The sequence below is a fragment of the Hyperolius riggenbachi genome, chromosome 7, assembly GCF_040937935.1.
Source record: "Hyperolius riggenbachi isolate aHypRig1 chromosome 7, aHypRig1.pri, whole genome shotgun sequence".
Classification (NCBI taxonomy): domain Eukaryota; kingdom Metazoa; phylum Chordata; class Amphibia; order Anura; family Hyperoliidae; genus Hyperolius; species Hyperolius riggenbachi.
Window position 1 is genome coordinate 46,601,125 of NC_090652.1, and position 15,457 is coordinate 46,616,581.

The window sequence follows — 15,457 nt, forward strand, 5'->3', positions numbered from 1 at the left end:
GGTGTTATTCAAATGTCTGCTTTTCAAACTGTACTCTACAAAGTCAATAGAATGTTACAGTTTCCATAAGATGGTATTTCACAAGCTGCTTACTTACATCTTCACACACAGTAGACATAAAGTGTAGACAAGATGGATTCCACACAAGGTTACACAAGATGGCTTCCACACTGCGTATATATATATATATATATATATATATATATATATATATATATATATATATATATATATATGTGTATATATATGTATATATATATATCCTAAAATTAGACAACCTATCTAAAACAATAGGATATCTATTTTAAGGTTTTGCTTTTATTTTTACTTACTTCTTGAGAAAAATACAGGCAAAAAAGTAGATTTAATTCCAGTAGTGTTTTGTAAAGACAAAATACCCAGATTTTACAAAAACAAGAACGCAAAAAGTAAAACTTTCCATACCTGGCAAACATCTGTCCTTCTAGAGGTTTCTTAAGAATAAATATTTTATTTATTTATTTTATTTCATTTAGAAAGAAAAGTGCTGGGGTAATTTAGAAAGAGGGTTACAGTAGTTGAATGCATTAAAAATTATGCACGGTAATTAAGGAGCAAACACTGTCATTCAGTTTTACCCCCGCCCAAATGATTCAGAGCCTTCTACCCCATTTGTGCCACCCCCCCCCCCCCCCCCCCCGCTCACACACACACATGCATAGACACATACACACACTGAAAAATTAACTTTTGGTTAAAGCATTTTAAAAGCAGTGGTGATCAAAATCAGCTGATTATGATTATGTGAAATTACACGCAAATTTTCACAATTACACCTATGCATAATTACAAATTGTTAATTCAATTGATTTTGTATAATCATTTGTAATTACACATGAATTTATGCATCATTTATGTGTAATTTTGTGCCGGCTTTGGCGGTGAATAGCAAAACCCCCATACATGCTGTTGCTACCAAAATTGCAACATATGTTAAAGGTACACTTAAGCCAGGAATAAAAAAAGCAGTTTTACTCGCCTGGGGCTTCTAACAGCCCCCTCCAGCCTCCCATGCCCTAGCAGTCACTCACGGAGCCTCCGGTCCCTTGCCGCCAACTAGTTTCATTTTCACTGACAGGCCCTGAAAGGGAGTTGGCGGGATTACTGCGGCCTGGCCACGCGTATCCTTCTTCATGTTGCCGTCCTCAATAGTGTCCTGTCGGCCTGTCAGCGAAAATAAAACTAGCTGGCGGTGGCGGACCGGAAGCTTCATGAGTGACTGTGAGGGCACGGGACTGCTGGAAGGGGCTGGTAGCCCCAGGAAAGTAACACTGATTTTTTATTCCTGGCTTAATTGCCCCTTTAAGGAGAATAGTGGGTACAAGTTAAAATTTTTTTTTCAAAAAGACCTTGTAGTTTTTGAGAAATTCAATTTTAAAAATAGTTTTGAAACTGAAAAATGTGACAGCTTAACCACTTTACCCCCGCGCGTACGTATTTCTCCGTCCCTTTTTCCATCCTTTAACAACCAGGGACGGAGAAATATACGTACTTTCCGCGCTCCCGCCGCTGTCCGCGCTCCCGCTTGTAAACACGCCGCCTGCCGCTAGTAAACACGCCGCCGCCCGCTCGCCCGGAGATCAATGAACGGGAAAATCCATTCCCGTTCGTTGATCTAAGCCCTGCAATGATCCGCTGCTCTCCGATGGGCAGCGCGATCATTGTGAAAAAAAACTCACGTGTCTAGCCTCCTTATACTTCCTCCAAGCTTCCGGAAGGAGGCTTGGAGGTCGCATTAAAACAAAAAGTTACTGTGGCCATCTTGTGGCCAAATAGTAAACTACACCCTACACATTTTTTACATACAAATAAATGACTTTTACACAAAAAATTAACTCATTACCTCCCACACTCCCCATTTTTTTTTTTTGTAATTAAAAAAAAATTCAAAAATTTACAATTAGAAAAAAAAACCTTAAATAGTTACCTTAGGGACTGAACTTTTTAAATATTTATGTCAAGAGGGTATAACACTGTTACTTTATAAACTATGGGCTTGTAATTAGGGATGGACGCAAAACTGAAAAAAATGCACCTTTATTTCCAAATAAAATATTGGCGCCAAACATTGTGATAGGGACATAATTTAAATGGTTTTCTAACCGGGACAAAAGGGCAAATACATTTCATGGGTTTTAATTACAGTAGCATGCATTATTTAAAAACTATAATGGCCGAAAACTGAAAAATAATTATTTTTTTCCCCACATTTTTCCTATTTTCCCATTAAAACACATTTAGAAAAAAATAATTCTTGGCATAATGTCCCACCTAAAGAAAGCCTAATTGGTGGGGGAAAAAACAAGATATAGTTCATTTCATTGCGATAAGTAATGATAAAGTTATAGACGAATGAATGGAAGGAGCGCTGAAAGGTGAAAATTGCTCTGGTGCTCAGGGGGTAAAACCCCTCAGTGGTGAAGTGGTTAAAAACCATTTTAAAATCTATTTTCTCAAAAACTACAAGGTCTTTTTGAAAAATTAAAAAATATATTTTTCCCCTTAACATATGTTTGTTTTGTTGTATGTATGCTTTGTTATTCACTGCCAAATTTGGCATGAATTTACGTGTAAAGTACTCGCAAATTCATGCGTAATTATGAATTACATACAAAATTAATTACACTTTTCCCCTAAAATTTCACATTACGATTATGATGCGTAATTGCGAATTACGATGCGTAATTTCTGCTCATCATTTTTTTAAAAGTAATGCAAAGAACAAGAAGAAAAATGATGTTCCTTCCTACAGAAAATATGAGCTTTTAGTTTGGATAACCACAGGCCATTGATATGAATTCACATGTAGTATAGGGTTAGATGTATAATACAGCCAGCTATCAAATTTTAACATTGTAAAACATCACTTTTTATTAGCTTCATTGAAAATTGTCAAATTGACAAGACTTTAGTTGAGACATCATTTGTAACAGTTATTAAAAGGCCATACAATTTTGTGTAGTAGAGGTTTATTTTCTACATCCTATAGAGTGTTCCAATGTATTTATAGTAAATGTATTGCAAAGGAATCACCATAGCAGGTAAAAAAGGAACCAGAGGCGCCCTGTTAAAAACACTATAGGTGGCAGTGTTAAAAGCCACGATTAGTGGCTATAAATGAAAATAGGGAGTGTTAGACAATTATGTCCACTATTTACTGTTTATAGCCACTTATAGCCACTATTTAGACATTTATAGCAGCTATCCGCGGCTTTTAATTAGCTGTTAAAACTAGGTGCCATGGCTGCATTAAGGTTAGGCACTGGGGGTGGTTAAGGTGCTATCGACAGGGATGGTAGTGTAGTGTGTGTTGGGGGGGGGGGGGGGTTGACTATCAGTTTGGTTGGTAGTTTAGTGTGAGGCGATGGAAACAAAATTTAGCTACAACATAGTCAAGTCACAAGGTTTAGTGTTAAGGCAGCAGGAAGGAGAATATGTGTAGATAGCTGTAATCTTTATTGTTAAGCATATAGATATTGGTATTTTAGGGGTAAGAGGGTGTTAATATTAGGCATGTAGATATAGGTAGTCTCAGGTGTACAGATGATGGTAATCTGGGGAAAGAAGATAGGTGTTAGTTGAATAGATAGGGGTTTCCTTTGGGATGGAGGTTATTGGTAGGAGATAGGTAAATATTGGTATTCGAAAATAACCAATATTGTAATTATTGCCAATCAGGGGTGGTGTGAAATGCCGATTTTGGATGCTCCCGGAATTCCACCTTCCTACAAGTGTCTTTCCAATTTCCATCTTTTCAATTTCCATGAGAAGGCTTTTTTTTTTTTTTTTTGGTGGAATCTACTTTATTTTGTGTATATACGCTATTATGTATACAATAGCGGTACACTTCCAAATTCTCTGATTGGCTTAATACTTCCAAGTCTTGTGATTGGCCTAAAATTTCCAAGTGTCTGTAATACGGTATTCTGTGGAATTCCAATGTCCACATTCCAATTTCTGCATACTGTTTTCCACCACGGAAAGTCAATATTCAATTGCAAACTCGGCTATCAGCAATCTGAGGGATTCGGAAGCTCAGCCCTATTGCCAATACCCGGCACCAAATTCAACAGGTGGCTATTGTAAATGTAGGCAGAGTAGTGTTGATGAATGGTTTTACTATTGTTGAGTCATGATTGTATTGCATTTTTTAATGAAAACGGCAGGTTGTATTGTATTGCATTCAGAAACCCTGAGATGTATTACAACCAAAATACAAAATGAAGCACAACTACAGTATGAATGCAATGTGTTAATAGATTGCAGTTTGTTCCCTCTACGGTTGAAGTGCATAGGCCCAAAGTTGTTCAGAAATATTTAGTTTGAACAAATATTGTTGACAAAAGATGTTATCATTATAGCCAGCATTTATAAAGAAAAAAATCTTTAGACTTACTGTGGATTATTTATTCTGATGAGCTGACTTCCAGCAAATGCTTCCTTCTGTTTGACGGGGTAACACTTTCAATTCAACTTATATAGCATTCTGGTTTTTTTTATATAAAGAAAGGGTGGAGCATTGTGCCATCAGCCATCTATGCTAGATCATAAACGACAGGAAACATCAGAATAATAAAAAAAACAAAAACTAAAAACCTCAATGTTATTCTGCGTATAGTACGAGTAGAGGAAATGGTGCCTGATACATATTCAAGTGCTATTTAGATTACTTAATTTATGCTTTTTTTATCCTATATTTCTTAGAAGAAAACATAACAGGAACATAACATAACAGGAACCAGTTTTGATGAAATAAAAAATTTGATGAAATATAATAAGAATCTCTATAAGTCAACATCAACACCTTAGTATCTGTCCCCATAAATTACATCTCATCACACTTTCAACTACAGCATCAAATAGCTGTTTTACAACCATCACTTACTTACTTTAGTTGAGACAAATTGTGATTAATGATTTCCATGAAGAAGATATAATTTCCCAACTGTCTCATATTTCACATACAAAAACCACTTTAATGATGCCATAGCAGGGTATAAAAAAATTACTGCATTTAAAATCATTTAAAATCGCTTATACTGATCAAGCGTGCTGTTTAAATATTGTCTCAACGGCATAGCAGTTAGTGTGTAAAAGGGCGAAACGTCAGTAAGCATGGCCAGGGCCGGATTTGTACTTTTTACCGCCCTAGGCCCATTACCTCCAGCCACCCCATGACAACAACGTGGTTAGGATAGGGTTATCGGTCATAGAAAAGGGGGGGGAGGTTAGAAATACTAATAGATCAGGTTATTAGGTTTAAGTACTTACAAAAAAAAAAAAAAAAAAAAAGGGCTTAGGAAAGATTAAAAAATAGGGCTTTTGGCAATTTAGGTTGAGGCTAGGAATTTGAGAATAGCATTATGGGAAAAGGATTAAAATTGAATATCAGGTTAAAATGCAGCTGGCCATAAAATTATAGATTTCTACCCAATTTTCCAAAGCGATCGGCCCCTTTCTGAAAGGAATCTGTTCAGAAGGAATTGATTCCTACCACACACAGCACATTCATTTTTAATAGATTCCAGCAGGGAATCTATTGAAAACTGATCGAACCCCAACGTTGCACTGTTTGATATAATGCAACGCTATGGCCTATCAATCATCTACCACTCCTGCTCCACCCCCAATTGACCAAGACGTCTTGTTTGATCGATACTTTAGATACATTTTTGGTCAAAATCAATGAAATATAAAGGAATTGATTTCCATTTGATTTGATCAGAGTGAACGAATCTGCAGGGAATCCAATTAGAAATGTAATGTGTGTGTATGGGGACCTTTGCTGATCACAATACTAAGGTGATTAAAGGACCACTATCGCGAAAAAAGTAGGCAGTTACAATCTGACAGGTTTTGGGCCAGTCCATCTCCACATGGAGTATTCTCAGGGTTTTCTTTGTTTTCAACAGTATTTCCTGAACAGCAGTTTAACTGCCAAAATAGTAATCTACCAGCCAGCCTCCCTACTCACTTGCACCCTATTTTGTCAGTTACACTTTGCAACTGCTGTTCAGGAAATGCTGTTGAAAACATAGAAAACGCTGAGAATCCCCCACGAGGAGATGGACTGGCCCAAAACCTGTTGTTCAGTCAGATATTAACTGCCTACTTTTTTCACGATAGCGGTCCTTTAAAGTGCTGCAGAAGATGTTAGCACTATATAAATACATAATAATAATAATAATGTAGGTCATTAGACTATGACTATGGTAGGATTAGAGTGTGAGCTCCTCTGGGGACAGTCAGTGGCATGACTATGTACTCTGTAACATGCTGCAGAAGATGTCAGTGCTATATAAATACATAATAATAATAATATGGTAGGACATTAGGCTATGGCTATGGTAGGATTAGACTGTGAGCTCCTCTGAGGACAGTCAGTGACATGACTATGTACTCTGTACAGTGCTGCAGAAGATACCAGTGCTATATAAATACATAATAATAATATGGTAGGACATTAGTCTATGACTATGTTAGGATTAGAGTGTGAGCTCCTCTGAGGACAGTCAGTGACATGACTATGTACTCTGTAAAGTGCTGCAGAAGATACCAGTGCTATATAAATACATAATAATAATAATAATAATAATAATGTAGGACATTAGACTACGACTATGGTAGGATTATATGTATGCCACTTCCCCACCTGCAGCGTGACGTCCCTCTCCCTCCCAGCATAACAACAGAATGCCTTGTCAGTTAGGCCCAGTGCACACTGGGTGGATCCGCCGGCCGCATCCGCTTGAAAATTCGCATGGCTAATGTATCTCTATGGGCTCGTGCACACCGGCGGTTTGAGGTTTTTAGCAAGCCGCAAACGTGCCTCCTGCTGCACGCTTGCGGTTTGCTTAAAACCTCAAATCGCCGGTGTGCACGAGCCCATAGAGATACATTAGCCACGCAGATGCTGATGCGGATGCGGCCGGCGGATCACATACAAAATCCGCTCGGTGTGCACCCAAAACCGCTAGCGTTTTGACAATCTACTAGCGGTTTTGGTGTGCACTGGGCCTCACACAGCTGAGACACATCTGTACAGTCCAGCATTGTCACCCAAGGGGATTGGGTCTTTATCCCGGACAAGTGACATCAGTCGCAAGTGTGTACGCACCTTAACAACGACCCATAAGTACTAAGAGCGGTACAAACTAATCAGGCAGGTTCAATTAGATAAAAACAAGTGTAATACATTTGTAGTCAACTTTCAAAAGTGCTGTTAACCATGTAACGTAGCTGCAGGGAGAAAGTGCTGGTGCTCAAACATAGATCTAATTAGGTTGATTCATGACGTTAGTGCACTAAGCCGCATGGGTTACACCGGTGAGCGCACGCTATCAGCGTAGCGAGTGCTCTTGGCTATGCGTGCTTCTTTGAAGTACAGTGCGATGGTTTGTAGCACGACCGTCATACTTTACTAGTGCGGCCGCTGCTACATTAAATGTAACAGCAGCTGCGTTAGTAAAGTATGACGGTCGTGCTACAAACCATCGCACTGTACTTCAAAGAAGCACGCTTAGCCAAGAGCGCTCGCTACGCTGATAGCGTGCGCTCACCGATTTAACCCATGTGGCTTAGCGCACTAACATGTCATGAATCAACCTCCAATATCCTTTAAAAAATAGGGTGAACCAGTGATCTCAGAAGACTAAAAGTGCAATAAAAAAAGGAGTAAGTGTGAATAGCTGTGCTAGGGAATGCAAAAACAAATGACTGTGGGGGGAGGAGAAGGGAAACAATTCTACCTGATGAAAATGATAAAAGGAATGACAGGGTGGCATGGAGAGAAGAGATAAAGCCAGGCTACATGACAGAGGGGACCACCAGGCAGCCCTGTTTTAGTAGCTTCGGAAGTCACAGGCTCCCGGGAAGAGGGAGGGAGGGGGGAGAGAGAGGGATCCCAGCTGGTCACTCATTCCCCAGGATCAGGCAGGCACATCGTGATTCTAATCTAATGTCCTGCAGACACTTCGACTCCCTCCCTTCCCTCTCACAGCTAGCGCTGCCACCATGTACAGATACCTTTGCTGTGCTGAGTAGCCGCCCGTCTTCTTCCTGAAACTGAATCTCGCGGCTTGGCTTCTCTGCTCAGCCCCTCCTCCCTCAGTGTCAGAGTGGAGAGGAAAGGAGGGGAGGGGCGCTTTCCTCCGTGCTGTTCATAGCAGAGACAGGGGACAGCTGATCTGCTGACTTGTGTACAGTGTGCGACAGCCGCCCCAGCTCTCCTGTCGGCTGGTTTCCGCCCTAGGAACCGGCCTAGGTGGCCTGTGCGGAAATCCGGCCCTGAGCATGGCTACTACACCAAGCGCAGCTAACTAACAGCCGCTATACACCACCACGCTGAACGGGATAGAGGTCTTGTGGGAATGCAAGTGATCTCTCTACACAGGTGGCTACCTCAGAAATGGCATAGGAGCTGCGAAGGTAGCCTGTATGAGGTGACTGAAATTGTGCTTTTGGTAAGAAGTGCTGGCTAATGAAGCCATCATCTCTATGCTGATATCCAGGAAGATATGCAATTTATATTGTGCAAGCACTTGATGGTTAATGGAGACTTGGAAACTGAACATCTTGCTTGTGGTATTTGGATTCTAAGTAAAGTTTATTATATTGACCAGCTCTAAAACAAACATTGCCCTTTTAGTCAGATAAGGGACAGTTGCATGACACTGAGTGGGGTGTGTTTGGTGGCGGTTTTCTGACAGGCAAATTGGCAGTGGTGTGGGCAATTTGCAGAGGCAATTGCTGGGCGATCGCTACACACGATAACTGCCATGCCATTAAGACAATATTTAAATAGCGCGCTTGAGCAGTATAAGCGATTTTAAATGACTTTAAATGCAGTAATTTTTTTATACCCTGCTATGGCATCATTAAAGTGGTTTTTGCATGTGCAATAAGAGACAGTTGTGAAATCCTATTTTCTTCCAAGTATTAGTGCAGTGGCATCGGGGGAACATGTACATTAGGGGGGACAATGGCCAAGGATTTTGTCCCATTTGTCACTCGTCCCAATTTTCACACGCCATTACCACTGTGCACCCAATCGAGCATTAGCAGAATGTCCGATTCATACATTCAACCAATTTCAACCAATTTCAGCCTAACATTGGTTGCATCGTCCATTGGGCATACTCTTGGTGGCACTGATTTTCATCTGTTCCGATAATTATTGAATCGGATGGTTGATCGGCCGCCAAGTCGAGTGGTGTATGGGCACCTTTAGGGGTAAATAGCAAAGCAATGAGGCAGTTAATAAACCGCCGTCTTCTTGAGAACATTTTATAAGACGTTTGCTTCATATAATTAGCTGAACCCTTTTACTTTTACGATAAGATAAAAAGTTCAAAAGAAAATTAATCTTTTAAAAATAAATAAATAAAGTGTAAGACTTTCGGGCAATCACTGGTTTCCCTTCAGAACTTATATCACAATTTCCACCATGCTCTTCCCCTAACGTCAAGCCCACTTTTAAATAGGAGACTGACAAAGTCTTTTCCAACTTTAGTTACCCCCAGGATTTATGCATGCAAGATAAAGGATCTGAGACAGAGGAAACCAATGAAGTACTATGATGTCAAACAGAGACAAAGTCCTGGGAGTATGCCATTGGTGAATACCAGAGGTCAGATGACTGTCAATTCAGGGGTCAGACAAACTCAAGGTCAAGGACAGGACAGGGGTCATACATTAAATCCAACAACCAAATGAATAATCAAAAGGTCAGACAGAGACATAATCCAGAATGGCAGAGGTTGATACAGGTGGCAGACTAAATGTAGGTCAAGCAAAGGGTTGTTAACAAGTGGCAGTCTAACACACACCCAGCGGTGTAACACTAGTGAATTATCCAATCTCACGGCCGAGAGCACACTGACAGGAGCAACACTTTATTGGGGCTAGAACTAATCAGGCAGGACAACAGGTAACTTCAACCAATAGGGTGGTCACTCTACACTAATCTATTATCGCCCAAAAGTGGGGCCCTTCTTATGGTCTGAATGTATGCCAGGTATCCCCTCCCCAAAAGCTCTTACCCATCTAGTGGCGAGCTTTGAGTCCTATCTCTTCCCCTGTCTCCAGCCAACTCTCTGAGTCCTCTGATGCCTCCATCCTTCCTGTTTGCATGGTCACTGGTGCTATGCGACGTTGTCAGCACTCCGACTCCCCCTGCCTTCTGGTGGTCTATGCCATAGCCATGGTGCTCTCTCTCCATGTTGGGGGACAGTGTGGCCTGACCTCTTGTTGGTACCCAGAATCCATTTGGTGATGTGGTGGTGAGCGGCGAATGGAGGACAGGCAGCTTCCCCCACATTCTAGCAGCACTTGTTGTAGGCGTGGCAAGCTCTCTGCATGGAGACAGTGTGACTTGACCTCATTGACCTCATTCTTGGCTGGCTGTGAAGCAGGTAACATCTCTCTGCTCTCTCTCCCTCCTGGAGATCAGCATCATCTGCAGCACAAACCATCAGCATCATCTGCAGCACAAGAACCATCATCTGCAGCACAGACCAAGTACGATGGCGGCGCGCACAGACGCAGCGGCTTCATGCTACCCACATTGGTGCTCTCTTCTATTAATTTTCTTCCTACTGACCTTCACCGCCTCACAAGCAAAGGCAAGCATCCACTACAATCGCCAGGAGCTTCTACAGATCGCATCAAGCAACACAGGAGATTACTTTAACACGGAATCAATACCGCAGGAGATTCTTAGATCACCGGGACTTTCGTTAACCACTGCTATCCTCGGAAATAGACGGGGCAGAAAGCGAAGCAAGAGGAAACAAAAGAGAGGTAAGCGATCAGGACTGCTAACTAGACTGAGAGCTACTCCACATAAAACCCCTCTTCCTAGCGCACTTCTTGCAAATGTGAGATCCCTCGCAAATAAAATGGATGAGCTCCAACTTTATATCTCCACGTATAAAACTATGAGAGACTGTTGCCTTTTGATTTTTTCGGAGACATGGCTGGACCCCTCCATACCAGACGCTGCAGTTGAGCTTGCAGGTCACACGCTTCACCGTGCTGATCGAACGCATGATTCTGGCAAGAAAACAGGTGGAGGTCTATGTGTTTATATCAATAATGCTTGGTGCACTAACGTAACCATAATCAACAAGTCTTGTTCACCTGATGTGGAATATCTAATGCTGAGATGTCGACCTTTTTACCTACCCAGGGAACATACAGTTATTATAGTTATGGCAGTGTACATTCCACCTCATGCCAATACTAAGTCAGCAAATGAACAACTGTTTGATGTCATTAGTAAGCAACAGAACTCACACCCTGATGCAATTGTCATCATTGCTGGAGATTTTAATCAAGCAAATCTTAAGAAGGTATTTCCCAGATTTTATCAGCATGTGGATTGTAAAACCAGAGGAGAAAACACCTTGGATCATGTCTATACAAACATAAAATGTGCCTATAAGATCACCCCACGCCCCCCACTGGGACAGTCTGACCATCTATCTTTGTTTCTTATTCCCGCATACAAAGTCATTATCAACACTGCTAAACCAATTAGCAAGTCTGTTAAAATCTGGCCTGAGACTGCTGTCTCTCAGCTCCAAGATTGCTTTGAAAATACAGACTGGGATATTTTCTTTCATGAAACAGACCTGGAGACGAGTACTTCCTCTGTATTGTCATATGTTAATTTCTGTGTGGACACCATTACTGTCAACAAAAAAATTACGGTTTACCCAAATCATAAACCATGGATTACAAAAGAACTCAAGGAACTTCTAAAGAATAGAAACAAAGCTTTTAAAATACAGGACAAAGAAGCATATTCTTCAGCCAGAGCAAGTCTGAAAAAAGGCATACGAAATGCAAAACTTAAATACAAACAAAGGATTGAGGAAAACTTTGAAAATGACTCAAACCCAAAGAGGATGTGGCAAAGCATTCAACTATTCACAGATTACAAAAAGAAGAATAGCACTCAATATACACCGGACAATAACATCCCCAGCCTAGCAGAGGAACTTAACAACTTCTTTGCTAGATTTGAAAAAGACAACAATCGGCCTCCAGTCAACTTTGGGCCCACTACAGACTCACAGCCTTTAATCCTTCACATACATGAAGTGCAGCAAGCACTCACAAAAATCAACACCAGGAAAGCTGCAGGTCCTGATGGTGTGCAAGGATGTGTGCTCCAGGCCTGTGCTGGTCAACTAGCGAAAGTTTTTACACAAATATTCAACCTCTCTCTGTTCTTGGGTGTAGTCCCATCATGCCTTAAATCTACAACCATCGTGCCAGTCCCAAAAAATCCTAGGATAACCTGTCTTAATGATTATCGACCCGTTGCTCTAACCCCTGTCATCGCCAAGTGCTTTGAACGACTGGTAGCCACACACATCAAGGCCTCCATCCCAGCAAATCTAGATCAACACCAGTTTGCTTACCGAACAAATAGATCGACTGAGGATGCCATCTGTGTAGCTCTCCATGCTGCCCTCTCACACCTGGAAAAGCCCAACTCCTATGTTAGGATGTTCTTTGTTGACTACAGCTCAGCATTTAACACCATTGTACCTAGCCAGCTGACCAACAAACTCCATGCACTAGGTCTTGCTCCCTCCATATGTACTTGGTTATTGGACTTCCTTACTGATCGCCCTCAAACTGTCAGACTAGGACATCAGACATCCTCCACCCTTACCCTGAGCACTGGCGTGTATTAAGCCCTCTCCTCTATGCACTTTTCACCCATGACTGCCAGCCTATCCATACCTCAAACATAATTGTTAAGTTTGCAGATGATACGACTGTCATTGGGCTTATATCTGACAATGAGGAAGCTGCATACAGAGAAGAGGTTAGGAACCTGACTGCATGGTGTGACATTAACAACCTGTTATTAAATACAAAGAAGACCAAAGAAATTATTCTGGACTTTAGGACCACCAAAAAGACCACTCACCTACCGCTAATGATTAATGCAGAGGCTGTGGAGAGAGTTTCCAGCTTCAAATTTTTGGGAGTCACCATCGCAGAGAACCTGTCCTGGGCTGACAATGCTTTAGCTCTAACTGGCAAATCACAACAACGCCTCTACTTTCTGAGAAAACTAAGGAACGCTAACCTCCCACAGAAGCTGCTGGTTAATTGGTTAATTTCTACAGATGCACTATACAAAGCGTTCTGACCAATTGCATGACGGCCTTGTACAACAGCTGCACCAAGGCTACTAGAGAAGCCCTGCAGCGAGTTTTTAAAACAGCAGAAGCCATTATTGGCACTGAACTACCATCACTGGAACTATTGTATAATACTCGCAGCGTGAGAAGGGCCAAAAACATTATCAAGGACGACACTCACCTTGGAAATGCCTTGTTTGAGCTCCTTCCATCAGGTAAACGTTTTAGATCAATCCGCACACACACAAACAGACTGAAAGACAGCTTTTTCCCATCCGCCATAAACTTGATGAACTCTGAATCCTCTCTGAAATAATTAACACTGTGTACAAATTGTTTAAATATCTGTAATACCTGGCATACTTGTATAATTTCTTCACTTCCTTGTTACTATCCCTATGTTCCCTATATGCACCGTGGGGTTGTCATGAAAAGTAATTTCGTTGTGTTACACAATGACAATAAAGTGAATTGAATTGAATTGAATTGATTCCCAGAAGAGTCTGCTGTGGTGGTAACTGAGCGGTGGCCAGAGAATAGACAGCAGCCACCTTCACCACGCGTTGTGGCTCTGTGACCCCAGCACCAGCTGATTCCTAGAAGTGCCTGCAGCAAACAGAGGACAGGCAGCCACCTCCCCTATGGCGGACAGTGAGATGGAAGTTCTGGAACACAAGTTTAAGAAGTTTTACCTGGAGGGAGAGCTGGACCCTCAGGTGAGGCATCAGGGGCCCCAAACTATATGGGGTACAGCAATGCTCTGGCTGGGTGACCAGCTGTAGCTCTCCGCCCTGCCAATGAGCGTACGCCTCTGTCTGTGATAGGCTAGCCTTCCAGTGACATGCAGTTCTCCTGTGGCTGCCGGGGGAAAGCTAGTTCTGAGTGTTGGGCTGCTTGTGTAGTATACTGCTGGGAGATAATGTGTCCCTGCAAAATAGTGAGCTACTGAGTTTAGCAATCATGGATGAGGCAGAGTGGCACTTCATGACAAATAGTGATCCTGCCAGGGGCACCTTATTATATGATGAAATGTGTAGATATGGTCAGACTCCAGTAAGACATACTCCATCTCTTCTAATCAGGCCAGGATTTACATCACAGGAGCCTATAGGCACAGATGTCCTGGCACCTTCGACTTTGCCCTCCATGAACCTAGAAAACCCCCATCGCATCACACCACACGTGACACGTGTGCTGGCTGTCCCAGCTGTCACTCCTCTCTTACTTTCCTTTCCCATAATAGGTAGCTACAGGCGCCGCTTAGCATTAGGTAGCCAGAGGTATGTTCAGTATTATACAGCTAGAGTTGTCTCCAAGTTTTAGGTTGCTAGAGGTAACACTGACTGAAGTGAGATCTTGTCAGTGGAATGCCAAGAGCAGGGTGAGTAACCTCTCATTACACTCTGTTTGGCATCTGCATAGGAGAGAGAGGAATGAGCCGCCTTTCTATCAGCAGGCACCTGTAGGCACGTGTAGGTACAGTGCCTTATGGTAAATCCGGCCCTGCTTCTAATACTTCCACCTCCCATAAGATGCCCCTGCATCATTAACATACTAGGTTTAGTGTATTTTTTCCCCTGGTTTTCGTCCTCTAAACCTCTTATGGTCAGTAGTGTCTTATGGTCTGAAAAATATGGTAGTTAAGTGTAAAAATAAAGAGGAGTGGAATCCGCTATTTTTTTGTGGATTTGCGCTATCATGTGGAAACCAACCGCATTTCCTATCGACGACCATGGTAAACTTCTGCATTCTCTGATTGCCCTAATACTTCACAGTCTCATTTATGCGGTATTCCATGTATTTCCAATTTCCACATTCCTATTTCTGCTGTGGAATGCCAATTTCCAATTGGAAACTGGGAAATCAGAAATTTGTGGAAATTGGAAATATCCCAAATACCTTCTACTGTAATATTGAGTAGTTCTTGATTTGGGAGAATGTCATGGCCTGCTCTCACGTCCAACTACTTTGCAGTGGTATTATGTGCCTTGACTTTCTTGACTTCTCAAATGTATCATTTAGCAGTATACAGGGCTTTACATAGAGTAAGGTCCTTGAATTTTTGCTGCAGTTGGATCTCATTCTAAATGTCTACACTATTTTGTATTGTCACAAGCTAAGTTATTTCAATATTGCCTTAATCTCAGCCTCCAATCTAGGGAGGAGCGTGAACACCTCTGGCAGTGTTGTGAGAATATTCCTTAAGTTTCAGGTGGTGCCGCATATTTTTGCTGAAATAGTTGCATGAATTGCAT

General features: G+C 41.7%; 1 protein-coding gene across 4 annotated transcripts in view; it reads right to left on the reverse strand.

Annotated features, from left to right (window-relative positions):
• The window catches only part of LOC137524292 (RING finger protein 112-like), a 368,236-nt gene that overhangs the window by 209,860 nt on the left and 142,919 nt on the right, over window positions 1-15,457 (reverse strand). For 2 of the 4 annotated variants that reach the window (XM_068243989.1, XM_068243991.1), the window contains one exon: window positions 4,436-4,579. The exons of 1 other annotated variant lie outside the window; for it this stretch is intronic. The gene's annotated coding sequence lies outside the window, so the exon portion shown is untranslated. The remainder of the gene's footprint in view (window positions 1-4,435; window positions 4,580-15,457) is intronic. One more of the 4 variants, XM_068243990.1, reaches the window with a different exon arrangement.